General features: G+C 40.2%; 1 long non-coding RNA gene across 2 annotated transcripts; it reads right to left on the bottom strand.

Moving 5' to 3' along the window:
* Positions 1-6,414: 6,414 nt before the first annotated feature.
* Positions 6,415-11,926, bottom strand: LOC122238630. 2 transcript variants are annotated; one of them, XR_006217643.1, is made up of 3 exons: positions 11,755-11,926; positions 10,437-10,584; positions 6,415-7,229 (listed from the first exon to the last, which is right to left on the bottom strand). It is a non-coding gene; the product is annotated as an uncharacterized LOC122238630 (long non-coding RNA). The 2 variants fall into 2 exon arrangements; XR_006217641.1 differs by lacking the exon at positions 6,415-7,229 and having other exon boundaries at positions 10,140-10,584.
* Positions 11,927-12,383: the final 457 nt, after the last annotated feature.

The following is a 12,383-nucleotide window of genomic DNA, read 5'->3' as shown; positions in this document are numbered from 1 at the left end:
GGGAGAAAAGGAATTAATGATGTAAAAAAATTGAAATTAAAAAAATTAAAATTAAAAATTAAAAACACAGCAACACAAAAATCGAATAGATGATGCTAGTTCCTAGGTGTGTTTTGGTCTGGGTGTAGAAAGTGGTTTGACAGAATAGAGAAACAAAAAAAAAGCAGGGGAGAGACAAAGAAAAAAAAAGGAAATCATTTGAGAATTTGAAAAAAATGAATACACTAAAGTAGACTAAAATACACAAAAGTAGAGAATATAGTAGAAAAAAATTATAGAAAATTATTTTTAATAAAAATTAAAAAGAAATATGAAGTTTTTCATTTTCTGTATTTAAGAAAAAAAGAAAAGAAATGAAAAAGCGAAAAAAGATAGAAAAAGAAAAAAGGAAAAGACAAAAAAAAGAAATTGTTTGAAAGTTTGAAAAAGTGAATACACTGTAGTAGACTGAAATAAAACGATGGGAGTAAGATAGAATTTGAAAAATTTTACATAAAAGCAAAAAATATAGTAATAAGAAATAAAAATATTTTTAAAAGAAATTGAAAGGAAAAATAAGTTTTTCTCTTTCTGCATTCAAGAAAAAGAAAAGAAATGAAAAAGAGAGAAAAAGAAAAAAAGGAAATTATTTGAAAATTTGAAAAGGTGAGTACACTGAAGTAGACTAAAATAAAATGATGGAAGTAAAGTAGAATTTGAAAAAATTTACACAAAAGTAAAAAATATAGTAATAAAAATTAAAGACAGATATTTTTAATAAAAATTGAAAATAAAAATGAGTTTTTTCTTTTTCTGTATTTAAGAAAAAGAAAAGAATTGTAAAAGAGAAAAAGGAGAAAGAGAGAGAGAAAAAAATTGAATAGATGAACGTGCTAACAGATTGAAATAAGACTGAAATTGCTTTGTTTTCCCCTAGAGGTCAGTCCATCTAGCTCTTTATAGTTCATAGATTAAGCTGGTGGTGAGGTTTGTGTTCTTGAAGAGCGAAGTTGGCCCAGTTGGGCAGGGCTCGGTGTAACAGCTCTGCTCTCCCCTAGATGGCGCTGCTAGCCTACTGGGGTGGATTGTTGCGATGCTCCTTGGTGCGCGTGCGCATGCGCATGCGTGGGCGCTGTGAAAAATGGCGGCACCCAGCCACCCAGTCTGTTCTCCTGGATCAGCAGTCGTGCACAGGTCCTCCGTCTTCAGCTCTCGTCCACTCCCCACTTTTCCACTCTCCGTGACCAGGCCCCAGGCAGTACCTCTCTCCCAAGTTCTGTCTCAGATGCGGCCATTTTCCCCGGCCCCTTACTTCCTAAGGACTGCGGCTTTGATCCGCTCCGCCCCTCTGCAGGAGGGCCTCACCGAGCTATGGCCAAATGAGCAATGGCTGAATGTCGGCTGCACCCAGGAACGCCCGCTGGACCCTGCTGTTGCCGGTGCCCCGAGACTGTGGCCAGGCGCCAGCCCGCTACCCCCCAAAAAATCGCAAGACAGTGTAGCCTCAGTGTTTCAGGGACCATGGAAAATCGCAACACACATCTGACACCAGGCTTCACCCTTAATGACCTTGCCCCAGCACCAGCGAGTGTGGCTGCCTTCCGGGGTCTGCTGGGACCAGGTGGCTTCAACAGTCTCTACCAAATCTCCTTCCAGCAGTGGAACCACTTTTCCCCGTGTGGCCTGAGAACCTCCCGGACCCCACTGTGTTCCTGGGGATACACCTTTCCCACCAGAGCACCGCCAGGTATCGAGCTGCGGAGTTGCAGCCTTTGTGCTCCCCTTGTTTACAGTCTTAATGGGATTTAAACCCTCTCCTTTCTCCCTTTTTAGTTTAGTCCCTGCGGCTGTTTCCAATTTTCCACTTTCTCTCCAGCTGCTTTTGGGGAGGGGTGCTTTTCCCGTATGCTCCCCCCCCCCCTCCTCCCCAGTCTCCATCCTCTCTCCGCCTGCAAAAGCGGTTCCCTACATTTCGGGGCTTCTTGCTCCCCAAGTTCAGCTCTTCGTGTCATGTACCTGCTGAATTCTGTGGTTCAGGTTGTGCAGATTGTTGTGTTAATCTCCCAATCGGTTTTCTAGGTGTGTAGGATGGTTTAGTGTTGGTCTGGCTGTATTTCATGGACACGAGATACACAAAAAGCTTCCCTGCTGCTCCGCCATCGTGGCCCCTCTTCCAGGCTCCACACTTTCAATGCAGAACCCGATGCGGAGCTCAAACTCTCATGAACCATGAGATCATGACCTGAGCCAAAATCAAGAGTTGGACGTTTAACTGACTGAGCTGCCCAGGTGCCCCATTTTTAAAATATTGAAACAAAAACACTTGATCCCTTTAAGTGGAGAAACAGCCTGAGAGAGTGGTCAATCTTTACCATTTGATTCAAATTTGTATTTTATAGAATACCCTCAAAGAATGAGAAACTAGATGGAAGGGCAATGATAAGAATTTTAAATGGACATATCAAAAACAATCATAAAATACTGAAGGGTATTCTGTGAAAGATAAAGAGTGAAATTTATTCTTTTTTCTTGTCCTCTTCCATTTATTCTGTCTTTACTTCTCTTATATCTTTCTTTCTTTTTCTTTTTATCTCCCTCCCCTTTGTGTGTGTGTTATAAGAGCTGTTCAGAATAGAAAAAAGCATGCATGCCCAAGAGTAGAATTTAGATTCCAGATAAATAAAGGTGCTATGGTTGACCAAATAAAGCAGGAGTCTCAAAACTGTTATACATTCTTTTAATGGGTGAATGAGTTTTAGTTTCCTGGCATCAAATCAGTGTTCAACAAGTGTTTCGCTAGTATGTGGCTAGTATGTGGTAGACCCTGAGAGAATACAAATGAAAACACCTAACTTTGCCTTCTAGGAGCTCGCAAGCTAGGGAGATTCTTACAAAGCAAACTTGGGAGTAAAGACAAAACTAAGTAACTTCCTCCAAGACAGAGACTGTGTCATCATAGGTCTGGCAACTTACACCCTTTATTAAGAGAAATACAAATTAATCAGTGTTTATCAATTCCCATTTCAGTGATGCATTTGATAGGCAATAAATCTGATTAACTTTAACTTCAAGATTTAAAAAAAATTGACAAAAGCATAATCACTATTTGCACACTTGCCTTCAAGTATGCATTTAAAAATATGTTGTGGCATAAAATTGGTCACTAAAAAGTACTTGTCACATACCATGTGCCAGGCCCCCTGCCAGATGTGTCACATCTATATCTCATTTAAAGATCACAACAATCCAATGAGGTGGGCATTATTATTATCACTGCTTTAGATTATTTTAAAGATTCAAAGTATTTGCCCATTTGTTACACAGCTAAAAATGAGTGTAGCCATGGACTTAGAGAGTAGTTATAAAAGCTTAAAAAGATGGTGACATTTGAAAAAGATTCATGCTGCCTTATAATTTATTTTCAGTCCTAAGGCAAAACTAGAAAAAAAAAAAAAAACATACATGACATTAAACTGATAGGTAAATTAAAATTTTCCATCTCCCAAAGGGCTTTCTTTCTTTCTTTCTCTTTTTTTTTCCCCAACAAATCAGAAGCTGATATATCTCTCTGAGGTTTGGATTAGGTAATTTTGTTTCAGTTCTGGAATTAACTAGCGATGTGTACCTCTTATTCTAAATTCTAGATTAAAGGAGAACATGAAGCTTTGACCCTACCAGCTGTTATTTACTTTGTTTAGCAAGCTCCTAGAGGACTTCTTTGGGGCACTACAGTTATCTTGTATGTGCATTTATGTGTGTGTTTTGTATATGTTCCCTCACATGGGAGGGCCAAGCAGAAGTGGATAGTGTTTGGGAGAAAGGCAAGGAGAGAGAAGAGAAGAGAAGAGGAAAAGAAAGGAAAGGAAAGAAAAAGAAAAGAAGAAGAAGAGAGAAAAGAAAAGAAAAGAGAAAAGAAAAGAAAAGGAAGGGAAGGGGGGAGGGTGGTGGAATGGGGAAGGGGAGGAGAGAGGGAGGGGAGGGAAAGAGAGAGAAAGGAGGGAAGGGAAGAGAAGGAGGAAGGAAGGGAAGGGAAAGGAAGGAAAGGACGAAGGGAAAAGAAAAGGAAAGAAAAGAACTAGATTCTACCTCTCTCTCTGCCCCAACCCATCATATAGCTTTCAGTAAAATTTAAATTTCATACTCCTTGTAAAACGAAGGTAAAAATGATGTCTCTGTCCACTTCACTGAACTAGAGGATCAAAAAAGACCCTTTATGTGAAATGGCTTTACACAACCCAAAGAGCTACTCACATTCAGGGCACTGTTTTTAAAATAAACCTAGTTATATGTTCATACACTAGCTGTGTTAACCTGTGTTTGGGGGAAATTCAGAGCCTCAGCCAGACCCCTTGAATCACAGAGCTGGCCTGTTCACACCAAGACAGAGAGCAGGCTAGTTCGACTGTGTTTGTAAGTCCCCCTCAAACTCGCCACATTTAAAATTTATATTTGTTAGGAGAAAATATAGTGGTTAAGAGCCTAGGCTTTCTAATCTGACCAGTTAGTGCTCAGAAGCTAGTTTCCCCATTAGAATCTTGTGGAAATGTCCTCTCTCAGCGTCAATTTTGTCATCTGTGGGACAGGGTTAACTACAGCATCTACGTATGGGGCTCTGCATTAATGGAGCAAAAGAATGCTTAGGACTTAACATGGTGCCTTGTAAAGTGAAAGCTGGCACTGGTAGTAAGTAGCATATATCATTGTGGACAGTAGTAGTCTCAGCAGCAGTAGTAACCTGGCATCGTGAGGAAACTTGGACATTTTTTTTCTTACAATTATGAATATCATTACTTGGGACCTAATTTGCATGTATTGTGCATAAACAGTGGAACAGTGGTCTTATATACAATTTTCATTTGTTTTTTTTTTTTTTTGATGGAGGGACATTACTTTTAAAAAAACAATTATCTTTAATATAGATTTTTCCCATTTTGTGCCAGATGTATACTTTCTTTTGATTACATATAATTCAGTTTTGTCTGGACCTGGAAGCATCCATGCCCTTTAAATGATGTGAATCTTGATCATGGCTTTCATCCTGTGGAACTGACTCATGAAGTCACATATGTTTGCACCTCACTGCAAAGACTTTTTTTTTTTTTAATGCACTCAGCATATGCATGTTAGTTAACATTTCCTTAACTATATTTATCCAATTTTGTCTCAAAGCAAGTGCCTGGTTACTCAACCTCATATGCACATCTGCAAATAAGTTTGATGAGATCCACTATTGGAATTTTCTTGGTTTCATGGAGGTTAATACAGTTGAAGAAGAACATGAATGGTTAAAAGTCCTAAGCATAATTTGAAGGAGTGTCAACAGTCTATATTTATTATAGTAGTATTTGAGCAATATCTCATTTCCACTTAGCTCCAGAACTATAAATAGTTCCAATTTGTTTTCTTTGTATACTTACTGGATTAATTACAGTAAAACAAGCCAAGTGATATTATTGTAGCAGTTGGCTAAAGTTGACATAAACATGATAATTAAAATGATTGCTTTTTGATTTATCCCCCTTCCAGTAGCTTCATGAGCTGAATCTACAGTGTTATAAGACTTAAAGAATTCGATTTGAGAATTACTGGGCTCTTCTGTCAATGTGTTCTCATTGTAAACAGTGGATTTCAGTGCTGTTCAATATTGTTGGGAGTTTCCTTCAGAAAGGAAACACCTGGGTCCTGCTTCCATGAGATATCTGCCTAGTAAAAAAGTGTATTGTTTCAATCATACTTACATCACCATGCAATAATCATGTGTTTCCATTTACCTATCCAAATCAAAGCTGGTAACACACATGCGTGCGCACGCGCGCGCGCGCGCGCGCGCGCACACACACACACACACACACACACACACACCCATCCTTAAAAAAGGATGAAAAGGAGAGACTGATTTCTCTCCCATCAGTAAAACTCACCTATGTTCATTTCAACATGTCCTCCAACAAGCTTCTTGATGCCTAGGCATTCCCCAAGGCAACGATTGTGCTCACCTGCTCCTCTCTTCTGTCCCTTGTTCCCAGATGTCTGATTACATCTAGAAAGGTACTGTTTTTGTTAATGTACAAAAGGAGGGCCATTGGGAAGCAAGGAAGTGAAAAACGGTAACTGCCAGAGGTGTAGTCCTTTCATCCTAAAAAGGTTGCCTGAGCCACTCTTGGCCGTCCCATTATGTTCCTTCCTGGTTTGCCAATTAACTGTTCCCAGTGCTCAAGGGTCACTGGTCTGGGCAGCATCCTTTGGTTTCCCCTCCCACTGATTCCCAGCAAAGCTGTTATAAATGCACTGTACTTCCTTTTTGATTTTCCCTTCGTGGCTGGGTTGCTTTGTGAGAATTTGAGGCACAGGTTTAAACAACCTCTTTACAAAGTGGAGACAAAGCAAAAATAGAAGGGAAAAAGTGCACTCAAATGGGCTGGAATGAAAGCAAACTTCAGCTGCAAACTTTTTAATTGAAGTACCTGGATTTTTGTTGCTTTTAAGAATTTTAAAACAGCACAACTGAAGGATGGAGATATTTTATACCCTCTGTGTATCTCCGAAGGATTTTCCCCTTATATCTGACATTGAACAACTCTCTCCCTAGTCTGCCTTTAAAATGTCAAGTAATTTCTCCTGGCCTTTAGTAGAGATGGATTCACCTGGCAATTAGAGAAGCTTATCATCTGCAAGTTTCTCCAATGTTCCCAACGCTTTTTGGAACAGTGAATGTTCCTCAGAACTCAATTGTGGGCCCTCAGCTTTCTGTCTTTACATCCTGCTCTCCAAGGTAGTTTATTTTCTCTTACATTTTGAACCTTTGCCTCCACGTTAGAGATCCAAAACTGTATTGCAAACACTAACCCCTCACCTATGCTCAAATTCCTGTCATTAGCAGCCTGCTGGGCATTTCTTTAAGCTGTACCCTTGTTCAATCCACTCAAACCTAACATAAACACAGTGAATGAAACTCATCTTCTCTCTTCCTCTCTCCTTGGCCCTGGCAGGTTGCGTTTCCACAATCCACAAGTCCCCCCACCCTGTTCGTCTCCATTTCCATCTTTCTCTCATAGCTGTTCCAGTGATGAGCAAGCGGCAGAGTCTTCTTCATTTGATGTCCTCTCTCCCCAGCTCCTTCCATCCAATATGAGATAAGTCTTCTGTATTCTTTCGTGTCTCTCTTGTGCCTCCTTCCCCTACTGTGCTATGAGTGGTCATCCAGAGTTACATAAACATGCATTCAACCAAAGCATGTTCATCTCCAGGCACTGTAATAGGCACATGGAAGATTTGATGTTAGCAAAGAAGTTGTCAAGACAATTATCTTAACAGTTGCCCTGAATTATTATATAAAGCATTCCTAATTGGTATCTTGCGAACCAATGTTTCTCAATCTCCAGTCCTTTGGGCCACAGAATAACCCTTCTAAATACAACTTTGATAATATTTCTGTAAATATCATGTATTTAACTGTCACTAACTCTGTTATATATACTATGATCTAAAAATTGTAGGTTTTAAAATTTATTTTTAGAGGAAGGGGAGAAGGGCAAAGAGAGAAAGAGAGAGAGAGAATCCCAAGCAGTCTCCATCTTCAGTGTGGAGCCCAACGTGGGTCTCAATCCCACGACCCTGGGATCATGACCTGAGATGAAGTCAAGAATTGGATTCTCAACCGACTGAGCCACCCTTTAGATCTAAAACCTTTAGAACTCTTCACATAGAACATCTTAGGTCACATAGCTGCATTTTAAATCATGGCTGTGTGTCCATTAGCAAAATGGAATAAGATGTCAAATTCATCTGCCAGCCTCATTTCCTCCAAACATCTCAGCAGACCAACTCCCTTGGGGGTAAGTCACAGGATCTTAGAGTCTCACACTGCCAGAAACAAGAATCCCTGTAGAATATTGGAGTATCCAAACCAATGAGGCCCATGGATTAACTAATTTCTCAGCTGAACAACTTCAGCACCATTTAGTGCCAAAGCCACTGCCTATGCCCATGTCATTTGTTTATCCCATGTATGGGAGATTCATAAATCAATTAGTGCAGGTTGACCACACGCTGGTCCCAGAACATCAGAGAAAAGCTCCCTAATCCAATGACATCTACTTCGTTATGTATTATAAGTCAAAGAATACATAAGTATACGAGGTAGAAATTGAAGGACCCTCCTATGACCTTCATGCCCACAGATTACCAGATATAAGGAGGGCATGTTGCACTGACATTTTCACTAAAATTTTTAGTCTCCTTTGCCATTTCAACATCCCTCCTTTCTCAACAATTTCTGTAACAAAAGTAGAAATGAAAAACCAATCTAGTGGACTCATTTTATCCCAAATTTCTTCTCCCAGTGGCATTTCCAAAAGTAGGAGAAAAAGTGGAAGCCAGGGAGGGCACATGGACCCTTCGGTGACCCGGGTACACCACAGTCCCAGAAAGACAATGCTTAAGCTCATTACACACACCAACTGGAGTCTGTACACCATGAGCGTGGATGCTATTTGACCACTAGGTGGTTCTGTAACCTATCTGATTCATTTCCCACTTGCTGGCTGAGATGAAGAACAGAAACATTTAGGGTAGGATTCGTGTCTCCACACCTTCCCCATTTGTTTGTCTTAATTTTCACCCACTCCTCTGTGTCTAGATAGAATTTGATCACGGAGTCAATATGCGCAATCTCACCAAGGTTGTTGTGTGTTCCCTGCTGGGGAAGATAAGAGGGCCATTTCCTCCACCAGGCCAGGCTCAGCCTGTGAGGCTGCAAGCTGTTTTCTAACTATGGAGATGAGAGAGACTCATAGGTACTCCGTCCAGTTGCAGCAGGAATGAAAAGCTCATGTTTCACTGATGACTCCACATCTGCCGCATTCATTCATTCAATACACACTCCCTGGTGCTATTGTTATATTCAGGTAAACTTGCTGGGTCCAGAAGATAGAATGAGACTGGGGTATCTAGTTTCTGAGAGCTAAACAGTCATATCAGAGCAACAAACAAGTTGCTTGCCAAGCACCCATCCTCCCTTCTCCTGGATCTCAATTATCTTCTTCCCTGTACCTCTCCCTCAGTCCATGCGTACCAGGTGTCTAACTCTACCTCTGACTTGCTGGGGGAACATGTAACTCCACCATGGCCTGAGCATTGCATCCATGCTTACGCTGATTCGTTCAGAGATGAGTGTGTGGTCCGATCCAACAAGATGAAACCTGGTGGATTTTGCTGGGACTACTGAGAAACAAGCTTTTTCTTCTGTTTTGCTGGCCTTGAACCTGGGATTATATAAGCCTGGCTCTGTTGGCAGCCATCTTGCCATCACATGAAGTCTGAGAATGAAGGCTTGTGTGGAGGAAAGCAGTGCTAAGAGATAGAAATAGAATGGGTTCTGATGATGTCATTTGAGTCCTTGAATCAAAACATGCCTGAAGCTAGATCTACTCCTGAATCTTCTGTAGATTTCCACTTTGCTTGATCTTCTATAAATCAGATTTTCTGTCACTTGCATTAGATGTAATTGATACTGTATAATAATGTGCCTAGTAATAAATAACTGAAAGATAATAATGCAGTGTGAAAGATATATGATATGACAGAGGTTAGTATAAGCTGTTATGCAGTAAATAGGAGAGATATCTAACCCAGAGGCAGGAATAGCTTTCTTAAGAAGTCCATTTATTTAAGAACTAAATATAGAGGACTGTATTAGTTTACTAGAGCTGCCGTAACAAAATACCACAGATTTTGGCTTAAACAACAGATTTTTTTTTTTTGCCTGTTTATTTTCTTGTAGTCTGAAGGCTAGAAGTCCAAGATGGAAGGGGTTGGCAGGGTTGGCTTCCTCTGAGGCCTTTCTCCTTAGCTTGTGGATGACCATCTTCTACCCATGTCTTCACATGGTCTCCCCTATGTGCCTATCCATGTGCAATTTTCATTTTATAAGGCTATCAGTCATATTGGATTAAGACCCACCCTAATGACCACATAATTACCTCTTTAAAACACTCTATCTCCAAATACAGCTACATTCTGAGGTACTGGGGTTAGGACTTCAACATACTAATTTGAAGGTGATACAACTCAGCCCACAGTAATCATCCAATTTGGATACAAAAGCAAGTAAAAATGGGTCATCGCTCTTAAATCTACATAAGACTGAAAAAGTCATAATATAAAGCTAAACAAATAAAACATGCATTTATTGATCACATTGCTATCAGCTCTGGATTTACCATTTAAGAGACATCAATCTGCCTGTGAGATCACTACTATCGAAATGCTATGTTAACATGGGTAGTATACATTTCTGAGCTTTAATGGAGAGGTCACTTCCAGGTAGTGTGATATCTGAAAATCCCTTTGAACAGTGGGTAGGATTTTAATAGAGGCACCAGAGAGATGTGGAGGGCTCTTGCAGTGTGACACATTTACTCAAATCACCCAAACAGGCTGGACGAGTCAGTGTTTACCATCTCTTTCCATCTTCTTTCCTGTGTCAGGGCATCAAACCGTTTTCAGACTTTGTTAAATGCTCTTTGTTAAGGTAGCTTTTAAAACAGTGTTTTCTGGTTTCCTTGATTTAGATCATTCTTCCTCATCTTCATTCCATTTCTGTCACTGTTAAAAATTGTAAAAAGTTTGAGGTTTTATTTTTCCCCCTACATGCAAGCTAAGAAGTAATCCTGCCAGAGGTTTCTGGATGTTGACAGATGATGTAAGGTTTCAGGGTAAGAAATGAAGGGCTGTTCATTACTCATGGCCTTTCCTTGCATCAGGAAGAAGGTCAGCTGCTATTTGCATGTGAAATGATGTGTGTCATAGGAAAAGAGCCTAAAGTTTAGGGAACCCAGATCTTTTATAGAAGGCAGTAACATGCTTGCATTTTGCTCCTGAGAGACACGAGGCTGTTCACTACACCAGTATCCCTTAAAAGATAGTCTGGAGCAGATGGGCAGTGAGTGCTTTACTTGCAAGATGTGCAGAAACCCAAGAGGCCCATGGAGAATTCTCTTCTAACAGTCATAAGCAGCTTTGGCTAAACAAATTTCCTGCTGCTTTTGCGACAAATAAATCCCAAGACACTTAGGTGTGGAGAGAATGTCTCGTTAAGCCTTGGGTTTAGACTCTAGGTTTGTCTTGCTTGTATCTGTCAGTGGTTTTGACTAGCAGTCTAACTGCCCATACTGCAATCATCTCTCTCCCTTATCAGCAATTATGTAATGCTCTAAACTCTAAGCTTAGCTACTCATTACATCCTTCTTCAAATTTCTCTAAAATACGGTAACTGATTTTACCAGCAAATGTTGGCCAGTGGGCCGAAAGATGGTTTTAATGTTTGTAAGAAATTGTAAGAAACAAAATAAAAACAAAAGAATGAAAACATATGAGTAGAGCCTGTATGTGATCTGTAAAGTCTAAAATATTTACTTGGTGGCCCTTCACAGAAAATGCTTGCCCGCCATGTTGTAAAAACTTTGGAAATACTATAATAATTGAGCTATGTTTTCTTCCCTCTCTACCATTCCTTAACTATGTAGGTAAAATCATGGAATGGGAAGCTCTAACATAGTTATGGAATCAGGCTACATTTCTCTGATAATAATATATTGTATTTTATTTTCTTCATAACAAATGAGATTTTTTTCTTTTTCTCCTTCTCTCTCATATACCTGTCTTACCATCACCCAGCCTATACATCAAATGCAACAACCTATTACGACACCTAGTTTTCATGACAAGGTATGTGTTTCAAGCAGAGTCCCAAGCTCTTTACGTACATGTTCTTACCTGATCCTAACCTAGTCAGCCTCTGAGGTAGTCACTGGTATCTCCATCAAACAGTTAAAAAAAAAAACGAAGGCACAGGTTGGTTAATGACTTATCGGTGGTCATGCAGCTTCTAAATGGGAGATTAAGAAGCATGTTTTACTGCTTCTGTCCATCATTAGTGTCTGCCTTCTTGGGGGCAGTGATCTATTGTGATGGAAGCCACTGGTCATCCCGGGGTGTGTGGGGGGCTGGGTGGGGGGGAGGGGTGGATGAGGAGCTGAGAAGGTGCAGGAGGAAAGGTAAGACGGTCTCTTTATTGACCATCCTTTATGCGTCAGAACTCCTGTTATGCACTTAAAAAAAAAAAGTCACTTTGTTTAATCCTTGACAACAAAGGTAAAAAGGCTTTTTCCATTTTTATATACGAAGAAAATGGAGTTCAGAGAGCTGAAGACATTTGCCTCACTAGAGGTAGAATCTGAATCCCTCTTTGTCGGAGCTGGAATTAGTCTGTGAAATTATTGTCATATTGGTTGGAGGAACAGCTGCCGAATGGCCAGTATGGATCTCCTTAAACAGGATGATTAATAGTGTAGGCTGGGTTCAAGCTAATGTTTTTAAAGCACTCACTGACAGGACAGTAACAT

Source organism: Panthera tigris, chromosome A1 (assembly GCF_018350195.1).
Source record: "Panthera tigris isolate Pti1 chromosome A1, P.tigris_Pti1_mat1.1, whole genome shotgun sequence".
NCBI lineage: Eukaryota > Metazoa > Chordata > Mammalia > Carnivora > Felidae > Panthera > Panthera tigris.
This window is presented reverse-complemented; position numbering and strand designations above follow the sequence as displayed.